General features: G+C 42.6%; 1 protein-coding gene across 5 annotated transcripts in view; it reads left to right on the top strand.

Moving 5' to 3' along the window:
* Positions 1-16514, top strand: part of TIAM2 (TIAM Rac1 associated GEF 2) — a 211995-nt gene that overhangs the window by 61374 nt on the left and 134107 nt on the right. The window lies entirely within an intron of this gene.

A 16514-nucleotide genomic window follows, 5' to 3' on the forward strand; every position in this document is an offset into this window, starting at 1 on the left:
TTAGTGACCCAACCTGCACCATCTCGGACCAGTTAAGACAGAATTTCTGAGAGTGGGGCTTGGGCATTAGTATATTGTTGAAATTTCCCAGGCAATTTTGATATGTGACCAGAGAAGCAATTCCAGCCTGTGAAACCCTTGATGACAAAGGCTGTTCATAGGTGAAGTCGGTATTGGATAAATGTTTGTTGGTGTTAATGTTAATAATTAATTACTTGGTGAATTTAGAAAAAAATTACTGAGTCCACATCACCTGCCACGCCCTATACAAATCACTGGAATAAGAGACTGAGTTCTTAGCACTGATAAAAACGATTGGTAACAGTTGTTACCATTATTGAAAACATACTATATGCAAGCACTGAGCTCATCACCTTATGTACATTATTTCATTAAGTTCTCACACAACGCTTTATCTTAGGTCTTTTTACCAGTGTGCAAAACTGAGGCCTGAAATAACACATGGAGAGTCGTGGAGCTGGGATTTGAACTGAGAACTGGCTGGTCTCCAAAGCTCATCATAACCACCCACTGTCTTCCTCAGGGATCCCAAGTTTGAATGGAGAAGCAAACAGATAATCCTATTGGAATGGGATACAGTTTATTCTATAAGCCCCTGTAAGATGTTCAGGAATAAAAACAGTACAATACTGAGTGATAGGTGTTGTAATAGAAGCACAGAGGAATGGTACCTAACAAGTAAGAGAGAGAGAGAGAGTGTGTGTGATTATGGAAGACTTTAGGAAGAGAAGGCATCTGACCTGAGTTTTGAAAGAGTTTTAGGAGCTGGCTACACAACACAGAGAGGGAGAAGATATTTTAGGCGTCCACACTGTACAATACCATTGACTAAACTACAGACTTTATTTGGCCTTCTCCAGTTTTTCCATAAATGTCTGTTTTTTGTTCCAAGATCCAGTTCATAATCATACATTGCATTTAGTTGTCTTATCTCTTCAGTATTCTCCAGCCTGTGATTATTTTTTTCTGTTTTTCTGTATTTTTTAAGACCTTGACATTTTTGGTGAGTTATGATCAGAAATCTCATAGAATGTCCCTTTATCTGTGTTTGCCTGATGTTTTTTTTTTTTTTTTTTTTTTGGTCATATTAGACTGAGGTTACGGATTTTGAGCAGAATTTCATAAAGGTGATGTGCCCTTTTCTTGGCATCGTATTAGGGACGGACGCATGATGTCAACGTGACTTCTGGTTTGAGGACTTGGTTAAAGTGGTGTTGGCCAGCTTTCTCCACAGTGCAGTTGCCGTTTTTCACTTTCTATATTGTGTTAGAAGCAAGTCACCAAGTCCAGCCTCAGACAAGGGAAGGGGATTCAGCTCCATCTTCTAGAGGGAGGAGTAGCAAATAATTTGTGGTCATATCTGAAAACCAGCATAGTGTTTAATAAATTCGGGGTGGTGTGCTTTGAGACACTGTGTAAGTCCTGCCCACTGCTTTCAGTGTTTATCCAGCCTGAGCAGTATGACTGTGCCATTCTCATGATGATTTTCTGTATCCTTCATTTTTTCTACACTTAATAATTGGAGTTCTTTTGTCAAGAAGATTTGTTCTTTCTCCTCTATTTATTTGTTTATTCAGTTATTTATTTATATCAGTATAGACGTACGGTCATCTAGTTTATTTTTTGGGTTATAACCCAATACTATTATTACTTTGCTCAAATTATTCCAAATTTGGTGATTGAAAACTCTCTCAGGTTGGCTCCTGTTGCCTTTTGGTGTTCTGGCACTGTAGGATGTGCCAGGTTCTACTCCAGCTCTAGAGTTAGACATTTCTCCAAAGAGCCCTGCCTCCTTTTAGTTGAGAATGGTATTTAGAAAGCAAGTCCTGGATGCTGGGTGTCCCTTTGCTGCTGGAGTGTTGCTGCTGCTTTTAAGCACTCTCAATGACCAGAGCTAGGAGACATCGGTATATATACTAATCCTTGTATACACATATCTGTATTTCTCTCTCTCTCTCTGCCTTAAAATAAACATGCGTTCACACTGCTACCTCTGACTTACGTTTATGTCTGTATTTTGTATCTATCTATATACATATAAAAATAAACATGAATTCATACTGATATCACAGAACCTATACACATACCTCTCTCTACATATTTTTTATCTATTTAACTATATATATCATCCAGAAACACAGGGTTCATTCTATTCTTTCCCCTTTTCTTCTTCATAGCTTCTTTTTCTGACAGTGAAAATCTTGGCTTCCATCGTCTATAATTTATTTGCGAACTTGTTCTGTCCTGGTTTAGATGTAAAGTAGTTTCAGAACTGCCAACTAGTACTCCTGAGAGCAGCTACCAATCACAGTACAGTGTTATGTGCTTCTTCTTTTTCTTTTATCATTAGCTTATAGTATCAGCTAGAATATTGGGCTCCAAAGCTGTTTAGATCAGCTCCCTTTCCCACCCACCGCGGTGAAATTATGTCATCCATTTGTTACGTTCCTTTCTTATGGTCTGCATTCCATCCTGAGATCCCCTGACACCCTGGTTGATGTTTTAAAAATATTGCATAACAGTCTAGTTCACTCTTGGTGGATGCATAGCCTCTTGTATCCACTACCCCGGTGTCATGATAAACAGTTCCATCTTCTTAAAATTCTCTGTGTGGTCCCCCACCCCTTGGCAACCACTATTTTCTCCCTAGAATTTTGCTTTTTCCTGAACATCATATAAATGAGGTTATAAAATATGCAGCCCTTTTTGGAGGGAGGGGAGGTCTGGCTTTTTTCTCTTAGGAAAATGCATGTGAGAGTAATCCAGTTTATTGGATAAATCAATAAACTGTTCCTTTTTATTGCTGGGTAGTATGCCATTGTCTGAAGGCACCACTGTGAATCATTTGTTGAAAGACATGTTGGTTGTTTCCAGTTTTTAGAGATTATAAATAAACATTGCTATATAGATTTTTGTGTAAGCATAAGTTTTTAATTCAATGGGTAAATACCCTGGTTACATGGTAAACACAGCATGTTTAGATTTATAAGAAACTATGAAACTGTTTTCCAAAATGGCTTTCATTTTGCATTCCCTATCTCTTGTCACTCCATATCTTCACTGGCTTTTGGTGTTATCAATTTATTTTACTTTAAAAAAAAATTTTAGCCTCTCTCAAAATGTATAATGATATCTCTTTGTGGTTTTAATTTGCATCTCCTGAAAGACTAATAATGTTGAACCTCTTTTCTTGTGCTTATTTGCCATCCAGATATATTTTTTGGTGAAGTGTCTGTTCAGGTCTTTTGCTCATTTAAAAAACTGGTTGTCTGTTTTCTTACTGTTGAGTTTTGACAATTTTTAGTATGTTTTTTGAAGATAAGTCTGTTATTGGATATATGATGTGCAAAAAATTTCTCCCATTCTATGACTTGTAACTTTTTTTTTTTTGAAAGAAAATGAATGGTTCAGATTTAGTGGCAAGGCAACATAATTTAATAAAAGAGGTAATGATACAAGACTTAGAAATGGAGCAAAAACAATCTCTGCATCAAATTGCAAATGATACTTTAAATGCTTTGTTTTTCCACAGTCAACTAAAAAGCATTGTTTTAGCAGTTGATCATATTGTGGTCGACCTCTTTCCTGTTTGTTTATACCACAACTTTAATGTGATCCCAAAGATGGAGTGTGTGTGTATGTGTGTGTGTGTGTGTGTGTGTGGACATGAACAACTGTGTGTACATTTCCAGCAGTGTATCTTGATCAGGGTGATAGTTACATGAATGTACATACCTGTAAGTTATGGAAAGGTGCCATTAAGATTTATGTACTCTATTGCATGCATGTTATAACTGACTAAAAAAATAGACAATATATTTGTGGATATAAGGTGGTGAAGCCTTGGATAAAAGTAATAAATGGAAAAAGTAGACATTATGTAGAAATAATGGAGGAATACACATGGCATAAATATTTACCTGGAATCCTACACAATTGTTCCATGGAAGATACAGAGAAACTTAGAAAGAAGGTAATAAACCAGTATATGCCTTGTGCAAAAAGGCTAGATATCCTATAATTTGGAAAATTGATCGTTTTCTTTTGATAACTGTGAATGAGTAGGTAGCCTAGTGTCTTGGTTGCAGGGTTTTATTAACCGTCTACAAATTTACCGGTACATTTTTTTAAAGCCCTTTTCCATGCTGTGCTGATTTGGTAATTCCCAAAAAGACTTCCTTTGCCAGTGTGGAAAGGTCGATGTTGTTGGTGAGTGTTAGAATAAAATAATGTAAAATGCAATATCTTACTTTCAAGAACTAAACCTTAAACTTGTTGTCTAGCTTTTACAGCCCTAGGACACGAAAACTGCATAACTCATAAGCGTAGAAAAGCATATTGTCTCGTAATCATGGTTAAGACATAAAACCCTGATCAGTTTGTATATCTGGCTTGCCTATGCCTTGCTTGTGAATTGTGCCTGTATTTGGGGCTGGGATTTGAAGAGTTGACCTCAGAACTTTTGGTTTGGCTTGGAACCAAGTGCAGCCTGAGAGCTGGCAGGCACCACAGGGAAGCTCTGGTGCTGGAATTTTATTACTCTGCCAGGGGACTCTGTTTCTTTGTTTCTCAATGGGGGCAAAATGCTTTTGAGTAATTCCAGGTGGAGGCTTGACATGGTTCAAACATTAAAGCTGGGTTACATAATTCTATTTCATGGCCAGTGTAATTAATAGCTTGTGTGTGAGCATATTGAAAGTCAACAAGGCATCCTTCTTGTAGGCTACACATTTATTCCCAGTTCTAGGTACCACCGTTGTGAAGATAAACATCTCATTTCATCCTCCCTCCTTTCCCCTTAACCAGTCTTCCTCCTCTCCCCTCATTCCTTCCCCCTTCTCTCCCCACCCCCTTCTCTTCTGCTTCTCTCCCCTCCCCCTCCTCTCCAGAGGAGGAAATTGGCAAAATTAATTTTGTTCATATATACACACTATTAAACTTTCTAGTTTTTCTTATATTCAAGCAGTGCAAATTTGCCTACAAATGAGCCTGTGGAAATAATTGTGCGTTTCCTTTCTTCTTGCCCTTATGTGACCTTTTTATTTTTAAATGAAAATAACCTTTTTTTCCCCCTGTAATACAAAAGCATGACTTCCCTTTCATACTTTCAAGTGCCAATTTATATTTGAATTGAAGTAATGATCACGTGTGACGGGGAAAAGCTTCTTTTTTGGCATGGTGACTCTGGTTTGAAATCTGGGCAGAAACAGGCACTCAGGAGGATTTGGCAGCCAGTCCTGCTGCTAATTTGTGTTAATAACCCCTCCTCCGAGGCTACCCCCGATTGGTAGTTTGGAGACAATGTCCTGGATATGTATCTGAACGTCTTGATGCTGTTCTTTCGACTGGCTAGCGTTTAACTTTGCACACCCCAGCTGCTGTCTGAAGCGGTTCCAGAATAATGCGATCTCTCATGCCATCCAAAGCACCTCCGGCCCACTCTGCCCTGGACAGGCACTCGGGCTCTCCCTCTTCCCTCTTCCCAGCCTCCATCCCAGCCACCACTCTTAGCCTAACTGTGAGGACGTCTCACTGTTTTAAATTTTGAGTCTCTCTGTCAGATTCTTGTTCACATCATGTCTTGTTGACATTTGTGGTTCATTGTTTACATCCCATTATATGTGAGACCTTGAAGGCCTAGAGCCTGGGCAGAAAAATCAAATATGTGCGGCCCTGCGGGTGCCTGGCCATGGCCTTGGGAGAGTTCCCCACCAAGGTGAGGGGGTTCTGTGCGCATGCGCAGACTTTCAAAGCGGGACCAACCGGGTAGGCTTTCGGTGGATGGGCTTCGATATTTTGTGGGAACTCCACATCACCTTTCAGGCGCATCTTCCCTGCTTGGCCCTGGTTTTCCTTTAGTTTTTATCCTTTGTAATAGACTTTAATTTCAGAAGTGGGAAGCAAGCCCAGTTTTTAACAATAAACTTAAAAAAATATTTGGTGAAATTCTTTACATACCTTCCTGAGATCTAACGGTTACATTGAACTAAAAAAAATTTTTTTGATTAGTTCTTTACCGGTATTTCCACTTAGGATCTTCCCAGCCTGGGAAGGGTTCTCAGAAGAGGTTCCACACCGTGTCTCAGGGTACAGATACAGCATCGTGGGACCCTAGTTAGGACCACCTGAAGCCCCGGTTGGGCAGTGGGAACTCACTTTAGACTTGGCTCAGAGAACATTTTTTTCCTACCTTGTTCATGTAGAGCAATATGACATCTTAGTGTCTAAAGGTCACATTGTCAGTTCTCAGAGACCTGGGCGACCCACTGCTGGGATTTCACAGCCACAGAGGCCCGGAGCTCCCAGGCTCTCACCCTTTTGCTTGGCCTCTCTCTTCTCTAGGAGCTGGCCTGGCTCTCATGGCCCTCTCCGATTCCGGAGTCCCGCTCCCTTAACTGCTAAAGACGCAGGCCTCTGCTTAACCTTCTATATGCATGGGAGACCTGGGAGAGGGTTTGGGATTTCTGCCTTTCCTTCGTCAATCCTCTCGATGGAAGGGAGAAACTTAAAGACTGATCTCTTGGCAGACGTGAGCTGGGCTTCTCCTTCAGGAGACAGAAGTGGTGGCAGTTGGTTTGGGTTTTAAATAACGTTTTGCTTTTCACTCTGCCATTTTCATTTGAGTCTAGGTCCGGCTTCCTGGCCTAGATGGTACGAGACCATCCTTTTATGCCAGGGGTAGAATCGATTTTCCCTTTTTCTCCACACAACCTCCTTGATATCCATGGATGTAGTAAACGTTCACGAAATCTGCGTTTAATCCATGAATCTTAAGCAGGTGAAGTCCTTCCGTTTAAGGGATTTGACTGAGCTGAGCTTCGTGTGTAAGTGCCCTATTTTGCAACACTTACTTCACTAGTTGCTGGCAGTCATTCGTGAAGACCTTATGGAATTCACAGAAGCATTAGGACTAGGAAGAGGGTTACACGGCTCTGTCACCTAGTTAATGTCTTGAGGTTGTTTTCGCCTTAGCATCTCCAGTTATGTTAAACTGAAATATAATATGTGCTTTCCAGTATTCAAACATAACTTCTTTTTTTTTTTAATTGAAGTAGAGTTGATTTACAATATTGTGTTAGTTTCAGGTGTACAGCAAAGTGATTCAGTTATATATATATTTTTCAGATCTTTTTTAAATTAAATTTTTCATAGACTTTATTCTTTTAGAGTAGTTTCAGGTTCACAACAGAATTGAGCAGAAAATACTGAGTTCGCACATAGCCCTCCCCACCCACACAAACATCCTCCCCTCCCCGCAACATCCCTCGTCAGCGTGGCATATTTGGTACAATCGATGAACCCACATGGGCACGTTATTATTAACCAAAGTCCATAGTTTACATTGGGATTCACTCCTGACGTTGTACATTCTATGGGCTTTGACAAACGCATAATGACATGTGGCCACCACTAAAGTATCACACAGAATAATTTCATTGCCCTAAAAATCCCGTGTGCCCCATCTATTCATTCCTCCCTCCCTCCCTCTCCACAAACCCCTGGAAATCATTATGTTATTGCAAGGTACTGACTATTGTTCCCTGTCAAACATAACTTCTTGATGTCCTAGAAGCAAACAGAATGTTTGGGGAAGTATGCCCAAGTTATTCAGTGTAGCCACATACACTATAAAGCACATAATCGCTCTTCCCCTGCAACAGTCTAGACATTCACACTCTTTTTGTTGTGACAGGAATCCCTCTCTCCCAATCCTGAGTACCCTCTTGTGGAGAGACCTTCCAGGACATCCTAGCAGCATTAACTTTTCCTCCTTTCCCAAATACGTTTTCATATTCTACCAGTGCTGTTGGAAAGCAGTTACATTTACCTGAAAAAGGATGATGATCTGGAGACCCACCACCATCACCATCATCACCACCCTCACCACCGTCACCGCTATCACTACCACCACCACCACCCATGAGGTTCTGTGGAGGACCGGACTCTGTCCTGGGCATGGGGACATATAGTGAGCACAGGAGACGCCTCCTCTCTGAGCCACAGCCTCATGACCTGCCTCCATTTTCAGACACAGCTTGGAGGAGAAGTCGGTATATTTCAGACGCGCTTTGTGATGACCACCCTGTTCTCTGCCCTGGTTCTGCCACTGTGGGTGCCCACTTGGTGGGCAGGCACAGACCAGAGAGGGGCGAGTTAGCACCCAGGGGCACAGCCTGAAACTAGGAGAGGACAAAAACCAGTGGACAGAAGCTTCTGCCTCCTTCCTGCAGAGGGACAACCCTGGAGGGGCACCTGCATGGCTCCCAGGAGACCCTGGAATTGATACTCTCTTGTCTGCAGTGTTGGCCTTGGTAACTCACCCTGCTATCGGCTCTCCCTTCTTCCCTGTTTCAGCCTCCCTTCTCTCTCGTTCATCCCTCCTCTGGATGACCTCCCTTAAACTATACACACCCAGGTCCTTCTCTTTGGCTCTGTTTCAGGAACACCCAACCTAAGATAGTGGTAAACATTTGTTCATTCCCTCCCCTCCTTTGAGTTTAGAGTGAAGTAGAAGGGGTGTACACTGATTCATCACATAACTAAAAACGTACTATCCCCACTGTGAAAAGTTCTTTGGCAGACAAAGCACTTGTTGAGAGGTGGACCTGACCTAGCTTTGAGGACCAGGACAGGTAATAATTAGGCTGAGAGTGGGGTCAGGAATTGAGAAGATCCTTCCACTTTGAGCAAAGGAACAGTCTGTGCAGAGGCCCTCAGGCAGGAGGGAGTGTGGCTGTCCTGTAAGGAAGAAGGAAGGAGAATGGAGAAAGGTGGGGCTGGAAAGGCAGTCAAGGGTCGACCTTGCACGACCTTGTAAACCCTAGGAGGGATCTTGGTCTTCATCCGAAAGCATTGGGAAGACTCCAAAGGGGTTCTCAGAGTGCGCTGGGGGAAGCCAGTTGAGAGGCTTTTGCATTAGCCTTGGGGAGAGTTGGTGTGAACTGGGTGGCAGCAGTGCAAATGGAGGGATGTGGGTTCGCTGGGGGATACTGAGGAGGAACCATCGGCAGGCCGTGGAGGGGAGCTGGGCGTTGGGGGATGCTGAGTGTTCGATCGTGGAGAGAGCCTGGCAGACATGGTAGGTGAGCAGCCTGGAGCTAGGAGAGGAGGTCTGTGCTGGGTGCTTTATACACCTTGACCACCAATTCCTTGCAGCTCTGTGAGACTGGTCTTCTCCATCCTGATTAAGTGATGGAGGTGTGATTCAAATCCAGGACTGCCCTTCCCCTAGAGCACACTTTTCCTCTTCTACTGGCTTCTTGAGGGCAAGCGACTCTATTTTGTTCCTTTGCCCCCTTCAGGAAATTCTGTGAGTGAGATGAACCTGCCAGGTGTCTTAACCATCCTTTATAGCCACTGGTAGCTGTTAGTAAACATTACAGCCTGATTTTTCATTGTTTGATTCAAGTTCAATCAGAGAATGACTGATGCTCCGTTCGCTGGTAGAAAATCATGGCTCGCCTTTGGGGAAATGGTTATCAAAGAGTCTGTAAAGCAGCGTGTATTTGCATATAATCTCAGTCATCATCTGTGCCTGTTAAAATAAGAAATGGACATACACAGGAATTACATTGTAAAAATATAGATGAAGATTGGTGGCTGATGTAGTTGTACACAGTAATTATAGAAGACACACCCTGCTTTATGCTATTGTTATGTCTAGCAGCTAAAATATACTAGAAAAATAAAAATAAAAACGAGTGCAGATATTGGCTTTGTCATCGGTTTTGAGTCACTGTGTAGCTTCCTAATATTATTTAAGTAAAGAAAATGGAAACAGTAGAAATATTGAAGAAATAAATGGTCTTGCTGTTTTTTAACTATAGTGTGGGTTTTGTCATCGTTTGTGCTTCTGCAGTGTGCTATCTGGATAGCTGTTTTCTTTTCGAGATGAAATTTGGCTTACTTTGACTCTTAAAAAAAAAAAATCCCATCCCATGTAGTCAGTATTCGTTAAAATGTGTCTCGGTTAAGCATGTGCTTTCTGACTTGAAAGCTGTTCCCCAGCAGTTTCTTTATGATGAGTTAAACAGGGAAATGGTAAATAACTCAGGGTAAAAGGCCTAAAAACATTAGGGCAAATTGATTGGCTTAGTCTTTTCAAGGGAAATTTACATTGGGATGATGACGCCCTGAGATGGTTCATTTCTGCGTCTTCACTTAGGAGCCTTGTGGTTCATCTTGGGCTTAGAATGTACAAGAAATATTTTCTAAATGTGCGTGGACACATTATAGAAATGAAGAGGGGTGCACTGGCTTTCTGGATGACCTAGATGGGGCCTGTCTCTGGAATCGTCATCAAGACAGCGAGATACTTGAACCTGAAATACCCGGGTTGACTGGATGATGCATTTCCGAATGGACTTACTACCTTAGGACAGCTGTCTTCTGGAACTTGTGCTTGTTTAAGGGGTTCACTCAGCAAACACCCAGTGCTCATACAGTCCTCACCAGGCCCTGTGTGAGGCACAAGCAAGGACAGACTCAGAACAGAGTCCGTGCCCTCGTGAAACAGATGGGCACGTGAGCAGGGAATTTGTGTACCATGTTAAGGGCTCGAACAGAGATATTGGTCCCAGTGCAGTGATGTATCTGAAAGTAAAGATTTATTAGCTTCTTCCGTGATGTGAGGGAAGACCATGTAATTGGTCTTGAGAATGAAGAGAGATCTGCTGAGCCATCAAAGCAAAGGGAAGCATTTCAGCCAGCCCAAGAGGTACCTAGCCACTGGAGTAGGCAGGATGGTGTGGTCTGGAAGGAACTTGCATTGGTGGCTGGTGGGACAGGAGCTGGAAGGGTCAGTGGAGTCCTGTGTTCCTTGAAGAGGTGTTTGGGACTTTTAGTTGTACGGGATCTGATTTGTGCTTCAGACTTTTCTTCTGGCTGCTAGAGAAGAGATTTGTGGATGGAGGAAGGCTTGGAAGTATTCCAGTAGAGGCAGAGCTTGGGTCACCTCCTGGGGGATGAATGCATGCAGGGGGCAAAGGGGGCGGAGGCACACATGACAGAGTCACGGAGTGGTAGGAGCAGGGGGGCTGGTGGACACCTGGACAGGCAAACTGAGGGCAGGGCAAGCCTAGGGGCACTGATGGGTTTCTGTCTTGTGAGAATGGCCTCCTGGATGGGCCGTTATCCTCGCCTGCAATGCCCAGAACTGGGTTATTTAGGTATAGACTAGGGGTTAGAATAACAAACAATTTTAGTTTGGGTCATACTGACTTTGAGATAACACATCCAGTAGGTCATAAATGGGTCTGGAGCTGGGAAGAGCCCTCTCCTCCATTTAAGAAGGAGGAGACTCAGTTGCCATCAAGGACAGTGAAAGCCAAGAAGTCATCAGAAAGAGTATCGAAGGTGAGGAGAGGAGGACCAAGTCCACCCAAGGAGGTGAGTGAGGGGTGGCGGAGCTCAAGGAGGCAGAGAACTGAGGGGGTGGGAGTCAGGGAATCCAGTGGAGAATGGAGGGTCATGAAGTTGCACATAGGGTGTTTCTTAGAGATTTTGTGATAAATAAACAACGTTCACTGAGGGAAACTATAGTCTATAATTAGCAGAGTTAAAAATTCAGATTTCCTACCAGGAACTAAGTCTTTTAGATAACCACACTCATAAGTTGGTATTTCTCATGTCTAAAACCTGTTACTGTTATTAAAGTGTAGAAATTTAAGGACTTTATAGAGACCCTGTGTTAAACTGTATTATTATCCACTTTTTGTTGTTTCTAGTACTTTTCCTATTTCAGATTGCCTGAGTACTTTCATAGAAGGGCTCGAGACTGCAGCCAAATCCCACTTTCTGTGACCTAAATGTCATACAGGTGTTCCCACTTCAGTTCGATTTCCTCTGATTATAAGCTCTGCTTCTCCAGGGGCTCCATGTACTTAATGTGGATTCACAGAGCAAGACGGTGAGACTCAAGGCCACACCCACCGTAGCAGCAGAGGAAGAATTGGAACTGAGGGATCTCTGGTCTCTGCTCAGCAGGGAGCTACCCCACCTCCCATGATTAAACGTCCACCATAATTTCCAACTCGAATGTAACATTTTCCTACCTGCAGTAAACACCCTTAGAAGAAGAATTCTGAATCTTCCCATCAGGCAATGTGGGCATGCTTCCCCCGCGATCCTCATCAGCACCTTTCATCCCCAGGGCTGAAAGATTTTCAGCGTCACTAATCCCAGAGCATCCCATGGAGGCTGGTAGGTGGAAAACACCAAGTAAATCTAGACAGCTTGAGGGACGTCAGGGTGCTTTTCCCAAAGTGGCTTGTTAGTAGATCAACAGTAGAACCCACGTACTTACTTCATCATCTGAAAGAAAACTCCCTGCAGGTGCAGTCCTGTGTTAGTGATGCCATCATGGTGCCAGGTCCTACATAAATCATATTGCTTCGTGCCCGAGCAACAGTTGACACTGTTACTGATTTGCTGATGTGGGCACGAGGAGTGTAGCCCAAAGACAGTTCCTAGTCATAAATTTAGTCGTGAGTTCCTCTCTATCTCAGAGTTAATTTACTTCGAAGGTTATTCTTTTGCAGAATAGTTATTGTCCCATGACTTTAAAATGTCTGGATAAGGTTTAAGCATGTTAATCTTTTCTTCTTTTTTGATATTTTGCCATTTGTGGCCTTCCATTCACTTTTTTCCCCCCCACTTCAAAAACCAGAATTTTAAAACTGGCATAAACATTCCCACTGTATCAAACACAACAAAATACCTAGAAATATTAATCTAATCAAATAAGCTGAATGTAATGATACATTTATTTAACATGTTTTTCAAATTATTATTATCACTATGCCTTTTCTTGTATGTTTATTAAATTCTTCCTAAGGGACTAAGAGGCTGTTAGTTCCTAAACTATGATTGATGGACTTTCCGTCTTGAGACCTGATCCCAGGGCTATTTAAAATGTTATTAGAATCTCAGAGAACTGTCGGTAGAGCTGGAGCTGGATCACTCATATTCATCTCATGACCAGCGCCTGGAGGAGTGAGAGGATGGATGGGGTGGCTGGTAAAATGGTAGAGATCATTGAGTCTCAGAGCAGCTCTAGATGAGGAAGGTTGAGCAGGTGCAGTTCTGGACAGGGGCAGGGGTGCAGGCTGGGATACAGAGCCAGGATGCGCCAGATTGGGAACGTGCCGCCGGCTCCTCCGGACTGCTCTGTGCTCTTACTGTGGCAAGGGAATAAGTGTTAGGTAGGAAGGGGAGACTGGGTTGGATTAAATATTCAAGTTGGATAAAGTTAACCTGACCCTTTAGTTAATTCATACAGAAGATTTTCAAGAACATGCTTAATGCCATAGAAATATTTTTTAATGAAGTCAAGTTCTGGTATAGTAAAAAGATTAAAGATAACTGAATAGAATATTGACTTTTTTTGTGCCACCACATTGGAACTAAAAAAATTCCAGCAACCAACTATTGAAGAAAAGCTTACTCTTGTAAGTTTTTATTTTAGCTTCCTTGTGGATATAATGTCTTAACCTCTGCTCTCCTTGCCCAGTGTCACTTGAGAGTCCTAGGGTTTTGAATGAAGTAAGAATAAGGTTTGACAAAGAAATTAGTATGAAATAATGGCAAAGGAGAAGATACGTGTGATGGACTTAGTGGAGACAGGAGAGAAAGGGCACCTTAGGCAGAAGGAATGTGACTGCGGGCAAGGCTGGGAGCCAGCCAGCAACGTAGGTTAGAGCCGGAAGGAGTTATTAATAGTAATTGGGTTGGGGGCTGAGGCTTGGGAGGTGGAGTTCCTGTGGGGGGTTTAGGAGGCAGAAAGGGAATGGAACATTCATTATGGGCCCAGAAATTTTGGTTCAAATTATATTCCTAGACGGTGTCCCTGCGAATGCATTTCACATTGTGAAAATCAATAAATGTGTGCCACACTCCTCCCTAACCCTCTCCATTTACAGCCATTTTCTAATTAACATCGTAGTTATTCATCCTCATGAAATAACAGGTAATAAAATACCTGTGGGAAATATGTTGCTAATTCCACGCCAAAGTAATTGAAATACCTGAAGTACTTTCAGTCTGAGGAAATTCTGTGATTACAGTTGTTCAGGGACGTACCAGTAGTTTAGATCCAGTAACTGTGATTTGATGCTAATTGGACGCTCTCATTTGGTCCCAAGAGAGAAGACAGAGATTGGCTACCGATGGGTTGGCCGTAGGAAGAGGAAAATCAGGAGGACAGCGTAGCAGTGCCTTCAGTCACGTCCCTCTGCTGAGAATTTGAAACTCCTATCCTTTCTCCCTAATCCTTTTTATTTTGCAGACACAGAGTTCACATTTAATAAATTTGTCATCATTTCCGCTCATTTCTCAACAATTCCCATAGCTTATTGTACATCGGGCCCAAAGAACTGGGAGCTGTTTATTCTACAAATTCCTAATGTGTCCTGAGCGCCTTTCATGGTGATGGGTAATTTGTTCTAAAGGACAGCAATCCTGCAGACCCAGCCTTACGCTAAACCCAGACATAGACTGACAATTACCTGCCTGTTCAGAAGCCTCCCTCGCTGGTCTGGGATTGAAGGAGGCCTCGGTGCCCTAATTAATTTAATTACTCTTGATTTTAGAAGGCTGTGAAAATCATTTCCGAATATTACTGTGGATATTGAAACCCAGTAATCTCCAAGGCAAATTGTGCCGGATTCTCAACTGACATTTTCCATTTCACTTTTAACTTACCCATCTCTTCAGTTCCTAGAGAACTATTTTTTAAAAAATGTTTTACAGTGTTTATTAGTAACGGACATTGAAGCCTGGCTTTGGTGTTACTGAGTTACCTTGTGAGCCTTGTGCTTGTTAAAAGTAATTCACAGTTTTTATGAGTGCTGCTCCCCATGGAAGGAAGCCTGCATTTCTTCCTGCCTCACAGAAACCAAGACAAGAAGAGAGAATTTGCATTTCGTTATTTAGTATTTGTTCACTTGGACTAAGCCCCATGTCGGGTGATTCAAGGATATTTTCTCATTTTGTTTTCACAACAGTCGCGGCGGGTGGGTGTCATCGCTTCCTTTGTGGACGGAGGGAAATCGGGTTGAGAGAGGGATGCAGATAAATGACCCAGAGTCAGGGGCAGATCTGGGGTTGGCTCCTAACTCCCCACTGTGCCCTGCAGCCTCCTGAAGATCCAGCAAGCTTCTGTTTTGTGAACACAAGCCATAGGTTTTCTTTTTCCTAAATATTTGGCTTTAAACAGAAGAGTAGGTAAAAGCAACGTGACATCTTCAAGTGTCAGGTCAAGTTTGGCATCTTTTAGATTATAGTGCTAGGCAGTGTGTCACTGTAGCATCTGAGATAACGTTTCGCGCCCTGACTGGCATCCTCCGCCTTGGGGCGAACTGGTGAGATGTCACCTGAAGGCAAGAGAACAGCTAAAGCAATGTTGAAACGAGCCTAGCTTGCGATGAACTGGTCGCTTTCCTGGTGGGTCCTACTGCATGAACTTTCTCAGCTAAGCTTGTGACTCTGAGATCACTGTTTCCTGGAAGTCCCCAGGGAGGGGGCCAGTCAGAAAATATCCCCTTGTCCATCAAAGCATTAGCTTGTGCTCTGTTCCCAGGAAGGAAGTGTGGCAGATTGGAAAATTTCTGGAGGCTCGGCTATTTCAGTCATCCCTTTGTGGCATCTGGTATCAGAGCCCGCAAGGACAGATCTTTCTACATTCCACTTAAATTCAGGGGTTCTTGAATCACCTACCGCTGTGTGCCGTTTTCACGTGTTTGCCCTTTCAAGTGATGAACAAATGTGTATTTCCTATTTTAAGGTCAGTAGGGTCCTGTCCTGTCATTTTTTTTCTCCCTCCTACTAAAGGAGCATTTAAACCCATTGTGTAGGGTAACTTCTACATGTGTTTTGTTCTGTCGCTCATGCCACTTTTTTTTAAATACAATTTTTAAAGGTCACAGTCCTTTTACAGTTATTACAAAATATTGGCTGTATTCCTCCAGCATTTTGTGCCTCTCACTTCCCTCACCCCTACATTGCCCCCCTCTCGGCTCCCCACTGGTAACCACTAGTTTGTTCTCTTTATCTGTGATCGCACCACCTTTTAAAAGCTATTGTGTTGTGCTCATTTGTTAATTTTGTAGTTATTCAGCAGTGCCTCCTTGGGTCTCATTTGTTTACTTCTTTCATTCCTGTGCTTCTTGTGTTACTGGCAGGGAACTCAGTCTAAGGATGGGATAAAGGCAATGATAACATTGTACAGATATTGTCAAGAAGCTGTTCCTATGACGAGCGAACGAATATCATTTCCTTTGCTTGTCCCTTCAGCTGTTCGATGGGATGTTGGCCTGTTACAAAGGTAGAACCTCATGACGCTTAGAGCTTGTGTTGGTAACTAAGGATGTAGGGGAATAGGATGGATAGAGAGGGTGTAAAAAGACCATGAATTAGGAGACTCCCACCTCCACATATCTGTGTTCTGTTTTTTTTTTTTTAATATTATTTATTTATTATATTACTTTGTTTATTTT

Source organism: Camelus ferus, chromosome 8 (genome assembly GCF_009834535.1).
Source record: "Camelus ferus isolate YT-003-E chromosome 8, BCGSAC_Cfer_1.0, whole genome shotgun sequence".
Lineage (NCBI taxonomy): Eukaryota > Metazoa > Chordata > Mammalia > Artiodactyla > Camelidae > Camelus > Camelus ferus.